The following is a 9,286-nucleotide window of genomic DNA, read 5'->3' as shown; positions in this document are numbered from 1 at the left end:
TGATTTGTGTTAAAGTAGAAAACCTACTAAATAAACGATCTAAGCAGAATTGTTAATTATACAAATGTTAGATTATAATTATTAAAATTCTTTGTTACCTATTAATATTAAATGAGATTTTAGAATATTTTTTTTTTTTAACTTATACTTAAAAACTTGCTGAATATTACGTTTGTAATAATATTTCTGAGGACTATTATTTTATTTTTGGTATGAAACTAGATCAAATAATCTTGTAAATGCAACAAAGTCAAGACCTCTCCGATTAAGCGATTGCTTGGCTAACTTCTGGTATATTCTTGCCTCTGTTTACAGTCTGAGAAGTTGATGGCGCAACTGTTTTCACTTGAGGAAGGTGGAGCAGGTGCATCGGATCATTCGCAGTTGCCCGGAATCCGTTTTAACCCTCGACCACCGAACCCCCGATTGTCACTGCCACTCAACGCAATCAGTTGGGATTTAAGACATTGGCGGTGATGGCAACTACAATAAGAAAAGCAGCCAGGACAACAACAACAACAACAACAGCAAGAACAGCAGAAGCCACAACAACATCGTCGGCATTATTGACAAAAGTTTTCCGTTTGTTTTCGGCGCTTTTCCCCACTCTCCATCTCACTCGCTCTGCGGTTGCAAGAAAAGGGCAGCAAGCACATTTTTGTTAGCTGATTGAAATTAGTTGATGCATAAAAAAGTTTGTTTGCTAACAATTTCGTTCGAAAATATTTCGGTTCTAAAGTAAAATTATGACTGCTTTGCATATTTTTCGGTTACCAATGTAAAACTTTAGACCCCGGCCCCAACTTATTGGCATTGGCGAATGTTGGGAATTTATGGCCTGTGCAAATGTTGGTCTACCATTCACAATTTCGCCAAGAGTTTGCCCCATCCGCTCCGCATATCCGCCTGGATTCCTGTAATTGCATTAGCCGTTCGCTTGTTGATTTTGGTCGAAGCGATTACGGTCTTAGACGTTGTAGGGGAATTTTTTAAACTCAAGCCAAATCAACAAGCAACATCGTGTAATTGAATAATTATGTTATTGTGTGGCTGAATGAACCTGTGAGATTTCCGTCTGACAGCTGCCACGACTAGCTAGATTCAGCTTCTCATCTGCAAGATACAAGATACAGATACAAGATGTGCGCGCTTTCCATCGCCTCCAGGATACACACACACACACACACACACACACCAGACGAGTTGCTCTCCCGGCAGCAACACAAAAACTTAATTAAGCCTGATTCTGGTCTTAGCACCTCCGGAACATTAGCAAATCAATTGAGTTAGAGCATAGGCGAGGTCCCCTCCCCATCATATCTGCACGGAAAAAAAATACTGCTCAAATTGGTGATTAATCCAGTAAAACTATTAGGAATACCTTCATTTTCTCATTATGATAATTAATAATTTCTTATTTGTAGGTCCTAGGAATCTTTTATTTAAAATTTAATTTATTTTTTCCCAAATTAAGAAATCACATAAAGTGGATGTTTAATATTATTATTTTATTTTAGTGAGAAAATGATTTATCTATTGTATTTAATTTCCTTGGTAATTGGTCCTAATAAAATATATCTAATTTTAAATATATGCTTTTCAAAAATCATCTGTTAAATCTGTTAAAAAAATCTCATGTTAGAATTGGAAATTTATATGATTTGTTATTCGTTTATTTACAATGAAAATTAAAGTAAAAGCGATGGACTGTTTCTATGGTAGAAAAGTTATCTTCAAATCTTATTTATAAGAAATATAATTATTGTTATAGTTTTTGCCAGGTGTATGCATAAATGGCATGTATATACCGTTTGATTGGACGGTTGTCACCTACAGGATAACCAATTTTAATGCAGTTTCACACGCTTCACAGCGATGGGATGAGCTGAGCAAGCAAACAAATCGCACAGCCTGCTGGCGATAAGGATAAGGAGGCTGAGGATTGGGAGGGGGGTTGTAGAGGAGAAGGGGCCGTGGCAGAGGCACTGAGGATGCAGACCACGCATGCAACACGCCAGCGACAACTTCCGTTCTTTCTCCGGTTTCTGCGAATATGTATTTTTTTTCTCTGCCAACCGAGATTCACGGCACGGAAAATGCTTTCAATTTAGCAACGAGCACGATTCGGTCGAATGCATGGCAATCAAAATGCGGTTAGTTGCGTGTGGCAGCAGCAACATCGAGAGGGTTTGTGAAAAGCCGGGGAAAAAGCGGGAAAATACGGCAGTGGGCGGTTGTGCCACAACAACCGCGGTAACAACGCTGACAACACAATGACAACAACAGCGAAGCAATGAAAAAAATGACAATTGTCAACAATTTTAATTTTCATATGCACGCAAACGCAACAAGGACAACTACAACTACAACGACAGGAGCAACAAGGATTAAAATACAACTGCCCCCACCGGAAATGCACCCACACACACACACACACACACAAGCACGAATAGAGTGCAGTTTTGGTATTTGTGCAGTTTGTTTGCATCTGTATTGCTAATAAAGAGTGGACAGCCTACGCCACGCCCACCGCACACTGGCGGTCGAAATATTGTCAAGACTTGCTCATGGAAGATATTTGAATTTTGCTTACATTTATAAAACACTGATGACGATTTAGCAATACTCTTTTTTTGATATATAAACTTTAAATATAGACAATACTTCATTAAAATTCCATCTGTAAGCTTTTTCTGCGGTGATGCACTCCAAATAAAAATCTTTTTTACTATTTTCTTTTAGCATTTTCATTAGAAAAATTTCTATCTCTTTTATTAAAGGAATTAGTGTAAGCCACATTGATCCTTTAACGAATCTATTCCAGTAGCGTCATCATAATAAGTCAAAGGAGTGATAATTCAATTACCAGTGCATTTATCTTGTGAGGTATTAATTGAATATGCCCACTTACATAGCCACTTGCGCTGATTTACGATCTATAGAAATAGTTGCTGTAATAAGCACTGAAAAAGGTTATTATTGCAGCAGGCATCCATCGCCAATTGATTTACGCACTTTGCCATTAAATAGCATTTTGGGCTTCCCGCCACTCCAGAGCAAAGCTTATAAATTAATTAAAAAATCAGTATAAATACATAAATCAATTACCCGCCTCAATGAGAAGCGCTGCACTCTTTGGCGCTGGGAAAATTACTTGGCAGCTGCAATGACAAGAGGTCCTGCGGGTCGAAGTGGGTGCGCGAAGGACGAGGAAGGATGAGAAGGAGCAGAGCGATAAAAACGGCAACATGGCGTTCAAAGTGCACAAAATGGCGGTAATTCGCGCTTTGTTGCTGCGCTTCAATGGCTGATTTACAGTGAAAAAAACATGGCATTGTTAGGACATAACTTTCTAAATTTGTAAGCTTAACTTTCTTACATTCAAAATATATACATTAATATATATGCATTATAAGCTAAGATTTTATATTTGGCCAAAATTGTAGTTCATGGGAAATGTATAAAGTTTTTTGTCCGTGTACTTGGCAAAACCAAGCATAACCACAACAAGAACGCGAAAAAGGACCTAGCAAAAAATGAGAAAAGGCAAACAAGAACGCTGCTAATAAGAGCGTGGGCGTTGGTAAAGAGGAGGAGAAGGGGGAGAGGGGGCGGATGCTGGCGCTGCACTTGCCGAAGAAAATATATTGTTCAGCTTAATTTCTTCCTCGCACTTGCACTTCCACCCGGCTAAACTTTGTTCGTCGTCTTGGCAGGAAAAGCGTGAATTGTTCATAAAATGCGGACCAAGGACAACCTGCCCCCCTGCCCCCCTGCCCCCCTGCACCACCCAAGCTCCCCCTGCCCATTTTCACCACCCCCTCGGCCACCGCGGCGGTATGTCATTAATGATTTCCTTTCATGCGGCCAATGCAATTACGTACTTTTCCCCATCGCACCAATGAATTGATGGCATGCTCATGCCCCAGAGTTTGTTAAAGTTAGCATAAAGTTCCATTTATTGTCCGGGATTCCCTCATTATCCAACTTCCTCATAAGTTTAACCCAGGAATTATGATGCCACAGTCCGAGGGACATATGTATGTCTAACTATGACAATTTCATTAAATATTACTAATCAAATAATGTAAGCAAAGGGAAGCACCAGTCGGTCGTCTAAGTGCATAAAAACTATGACAAATAGAAGTTCACTTCACCATATTTTATAGCAGCAAAGTTTTTCCACTGACCGCAGGAAAAGTGGACGTGTGTGTTTGTGTGAAGATGGAAAACTAACTTTTTCGTTGGACCATCAAAATTATGAAGTACCAAAAGTACCATATGCCCGGAGATGTACGAACATCGTAGTGGGAATTGCAACTTTTACGGGGGCGGAGGCACCAGCTGCCTGAGTGGGCGTGGCAGGCTGTGAGCGATCTTTTTGGCCACCGCACTCGTACATCAACCTGAGTGTCGACTATTTGCCGCATTCGTAATAACTGAAAGTGCGAGATAACACAGACACTTCACCAGAGTGCTTTATTTGTCCAAAGGAATGAAAAACATATATACATATGTTATATTGGAAGGATAAATGTATTTTAAATATATACTGTATTTAAATTAAAATGCAAGTTTTTTCTAAATGCACATGAAAAGGGAAATAAAAATGTCAGGAAAATATTTACTTGTTTTTTACAGATTTTAATCTGTCTTCTTTTTTAATAATTTGGTTTTGGGAAAGTTGATACCTTAATTATTGCACTCCACATAAAATATTTAGGACAAAAGAAGCAAATTTAAATAGGTACCTTTTATTTTCATTTGCCAAAAATGATTCCTATTTTTAAAAGCTTTTTATTTTCAAAGTAGGTTTATTAAAACTAAAATCTAGAATTTTTAACATAATGTTAGGAACATTTTATTTACAATTTATTTTTTTCAGGGTGTGAAGTGACTTTGCGACAAAGGTAAACTAGATTTACAAGAGCGGTTCATAAATGCATTTTACACCAAGGAAAAACATAAAATGTTGTCTTGAAGATATCATTTAATTGGACTAATTTCCAGCTTCCTGATTGCTGACACTATCTCCTAAACAGGCCGACTAAAGGCTTAATAGCAATCCACAAATCAGCTTTTGCTGGAGAGATCCCCGTACCGAAAAATACCGGAACCTGCTAGTGAAAAAGCAAACATGGGGAGTCCTTTGGATTTCGGCCTCCTTTTCCAAGTGGCTCCTACCAACTTTTCAATTACTGCTGCCCGGGCGAAAGTAATGGCTGAAACTGAAACAGGGGCGAGCAACAACAACTGCCAGCTGGCAAATGGCACATTTTGTGCTTAATTTCATTTCCGTTTAGGTGCCGCTCCAAATGCCATTTCTCTGCACTGGTGGGAAAGGGAAAAAACGAGGAAAGACAGGGCCAGGAAACGCGGTCCATACTGCGCAACAATGAAGCGCTTGGGTAACGCTAAATTTCATTTTAAAAGCATTTTCATTTACATTTTGTCCATTTGATTTTGCCATTGAAATTTCGAAGCGAAAAACTTTTCCGCCAGCGAAATTTTATTGTTTCACCATTATTACAGGTGAGAGTGTCTGTGTGCGGGCCCGAAAACAGTTTTATGACCCCAACGGTAAGGCACTCCGCGCAGGATCTCCGCATCCTGATGGGCTCCCTAATCCGTTTGTGCTTTTAGTGGCGGCCAAATTTTAACGACGCATCTTCGGAATTTGTTTAAGAAATCTATAAGAGCGCAGCACATTTCGTTATTGCTGTTGGGCTCCCCTTTTCGGCCATTCGACTGCACCCAGAGAAAAAATTAGCATAAATATTTAAATATTAATATTAAATTAATTGTAATGATAACTCGTTTATTTGGGAGCATAAATTATATTTCTAGATCGGTAAAAGATGACAAGGGGCACCCTAAATATTCATTAGCTCTCCTAATATTATTTGTAAAGCTTTGTAAAATATTAATATTAAATTAATTGTAATAAGAACTCTTTTATTTGGGTGCAATATTCCTATTTCTAAATCGGTTGCAGGGGACAATTTAATATGATATTATTTGCAATTCCATAATTATTAGTCACAATATATAAAAATAATTGTTTTAAAAATGTACCTTCAGAAAAATATCGTATTGGAACAGTAACTCTGCAATATTGTTGCAAAATTCTTTTATATTTTTGGAAATGTTTTGAAGTCACCAATAACAAATAAGTTTATAATGCATCTTTATTTAATACTCAACGGATAATCATAGAATTCATATACGGTCTTAGAATTAGTGTGTAATATTTATCTGATCACCTGGACTTAATATTTTTTTCAGTACATGATTTTTCACTTTGTCTGCTTTTGGCTGCAGCCATTGTTTGTATTGCTTGTTGCCCGTTTGCCGCTGTTTCTTTTGGTTTTTATGCGCGACGCTGGTTGAACGCTTCGCTGCTTTGATTTGCCTTGCTTAGCCCGGCTAAGACTCCCCTGCCTCCCGGCTGGGACGGGAGCCCCTGACCTTTATCTCGGCCAGTGCAGGATACTCCGGCCAAAGCCAAAGTCCTTGGATGGGACAGAAAGCAAACTGAAACTGAAACAGAGGCAGAAACAGGAGCAGCACTCGTGCGCACTTCGTGCTACAAAGCAACAAATCGAGTTTGCGAATAAATGAAATTACTTTTCGGTCTAATGACCATCATCTGCTGATTTTATTAGATTTGTTTCCTTTTGCCCTGTGTTTGTTTACGGCTTCTGCTGCTGCTGTTTCTCCGGTATTTTCCTGCCACTGTTGCAGCATCGAACTGTTCAGTAAACTTTAAATGACTTTTGTGCCCAATCGGTGTGAGCAAAATGTTTGATAAGAGACGTGTTACCTTTTGGAAGGGAAAGGTCCCCAAAACATATATAAGAATAGGCCGGAGAAACTCTTGTCCCATCATCACGGTGAAGCGTAAATTTGGTTTTTGGAAATTTCTCATTTTTTTATTTCAATTGCACTGGAGGAAACGGCATGATACAATCCACCAGAATCTATAAATTTCAGATTAAAAACAAATTGTCAAACAGAAATCTCTACAGTTTCGAAATAACATCCATAAGAAATGTTTTTATACTTTATTACTTCCGTAATTCTAATGATTTTCACAGCATTTTTTTTTAAGGTCTTTCAAACCTCTACAAAAATTTTGTTTAAGGGGGTCGTTAAAAACATGAATTTTTATAATTGCCATCAAAAGAATGCTTTCTTTCTTGCCTTTCTGCTCTTTAAATAAATACGCTATTATTTTTTTTCGTTTCTAAAATATTTGGTTTATTTATGATAATATTCTAGGTTTAGATATTCTTTTTTTCAGGTGTTCAATTTGAATACGGCATATTTGTGTGGGTTTTGCCAACCTACTTTCCCCAACCTGTCACCTGTTGTTTTGCTACTTTTCCTGCTGTGCCTCTGCTTTCCCTCCTCTTTTTTCCTTTGCTTTCCCCAAAACTGACATTTCATTTTTATGAAACATCTTATTTTTCTAATTTGCAACAGCAGGTGTCGCCATTTTCTGCAATTTTGTGTTTATATGAGAAAAGTGCTGCTGCTTTTCCGGCTTTTCCGCACCACCCATGGCCTGATGTTGAGCGGGTGTAAATTCAGTTTACTGTAAAATTTAATAGAAAGCGAATTTTCCCCCAAAGCAGCTGCGTGTGTGTAGGTGTGTGTGTGTGTTTCTGGGGGCAACAGTGCGTATGTGTGTGCGTGCAAATTGGGGTCTTTTGTTTATAGTGTTTCACATGTTTGCATATAAAGTGAGAATTCCTGTAAAGCATGCTGTAAAAATACGTTTAATAAGCTACAAGACGGCTTGTATTATCCCACTCGCATTATGTTTTTTTTTTTTTTTGAGTTTCAGGGGTATAAGGAGTAGCGATATGGGGTCTTCCAACCGACCTGACGTCTTTATTAATTCATAAAACGACAAACGCCAGGTGTCGTTGACGATATGTCTGAGCTTTTGGATTTTTTTATGTTCTTAAAAGTCAAACAACGCAAATTTGGAAGTTTTGCCCAAATTACCAATAAAAACAATAGCAGAGTAGCAGCTCCCACATACACACAATAATACACAGAGCTACTTGCATATGTATGCAGGGGAAAAATCATTTCCCCAAGAAAACTCTACCTAGTATAATTCGTTATCTCTGGGGCGTATCAAAATCACGCTTGATTAACTTTTTCGAGCCATTTAACAAATAAGCAATAAAATCCGTGCATTTCCTTAGTCCGTGTCCAAGTCGGGACCTCCACCCCCCCTCCCCCTTTCAACCATTTAACCCCCTGCCGCCAATGGGGGCTGCCTTTTTCTGTGTTGTCTTGAGCAAATTGCCATTTTGTGTTCAAATGAGACGTTTATGTTTTTTAATTTTTTTCTTGTTCCTGGTAATGGCCAATGTCAATGGGTTCAGCTGAGGGCAATCTGGGCATCAGGGATTTGGATGTGGAGAGCTGTGAATGGATTTTTGTTTTGTATGGGAAGTTACCCAATAGAATGTCTTTTTATTAGCTCAAATTATATGCTTATGCTTTAGGTATCAAAATTAAAGACAAATTAGGCACTTGACACTTGATGTTAAATTGTAAAAGCAAATTTTAGAATTTAATTTGAAATTTAATCAATCATATTTAACTGTCAAAAGAGAAGGGGCCACAAGGAATATAGTTAATCAAACAGAGCCTGCAAATACAATAATTGATTTGGCATTTGAGAAATGGTATTTAGTACTTACACACAGATTTTATAAAATATCTGCCAACTTAACTGCCAATGAATTGCAAAGTCATTGCTGTATTACATTTGGCCCCACAACACAATCAGCACTTCAAACACAAACCGAGGCATAAATAAACAAGCAGAGGAAATTGCAAATCCCCAAATTAGCATTAGCTAATCAAGGTAACAAATGGCAGAAGGGACAAGAGGGGCAAGTGGGCGGAAAATCTTTAGGCAAATAGGACATTGTGCGCAGCTGTGTGCGTTAAGTGCAATGTTAAGGGCCTGACCCGAGGTCCCAGGGGCTATGTGTATAATATATAATCGAGAAGTATGCCATTTCGCATTCGAAGGCAAAATTAAATTTGACTGGCCAAACGCCCGCAAACAAACCGAGTCGAAAGCACACAAGCAGCGTTTTGCCAACATTTGCCAACTGCATGGCAACATGGCTTGCAGTCAAATGCTCAGGTTCACCTGGTCCTGGCCAGGTCCAAAAGGACCAAAAGGATCTGGCCGAGCAGCTAGGCAGCTGAGCATCTGAGTCTGGCAGGAACCAATTAAATATTGAGAGAGACA

Source organism: Drosophila rhopaloa, unplaced genomic scaffold (genome assembly GCF_018152115.1).
Source record: "Drosophila rhopaloa isolate 14029-0021.01 unplaced genomic scaffold, ASM1815211v1 contig_115, whole genome shotgun sequence".
Taxonomy (NCBI): Eukaryota; Metazoa; Arthropoda; class Insecta; order Diptera; family Drosophilidae; genus Drosophila; species Drosophila rhopaloa.
Note: the sequence above shows the minus strand (reverse complement) of the source record.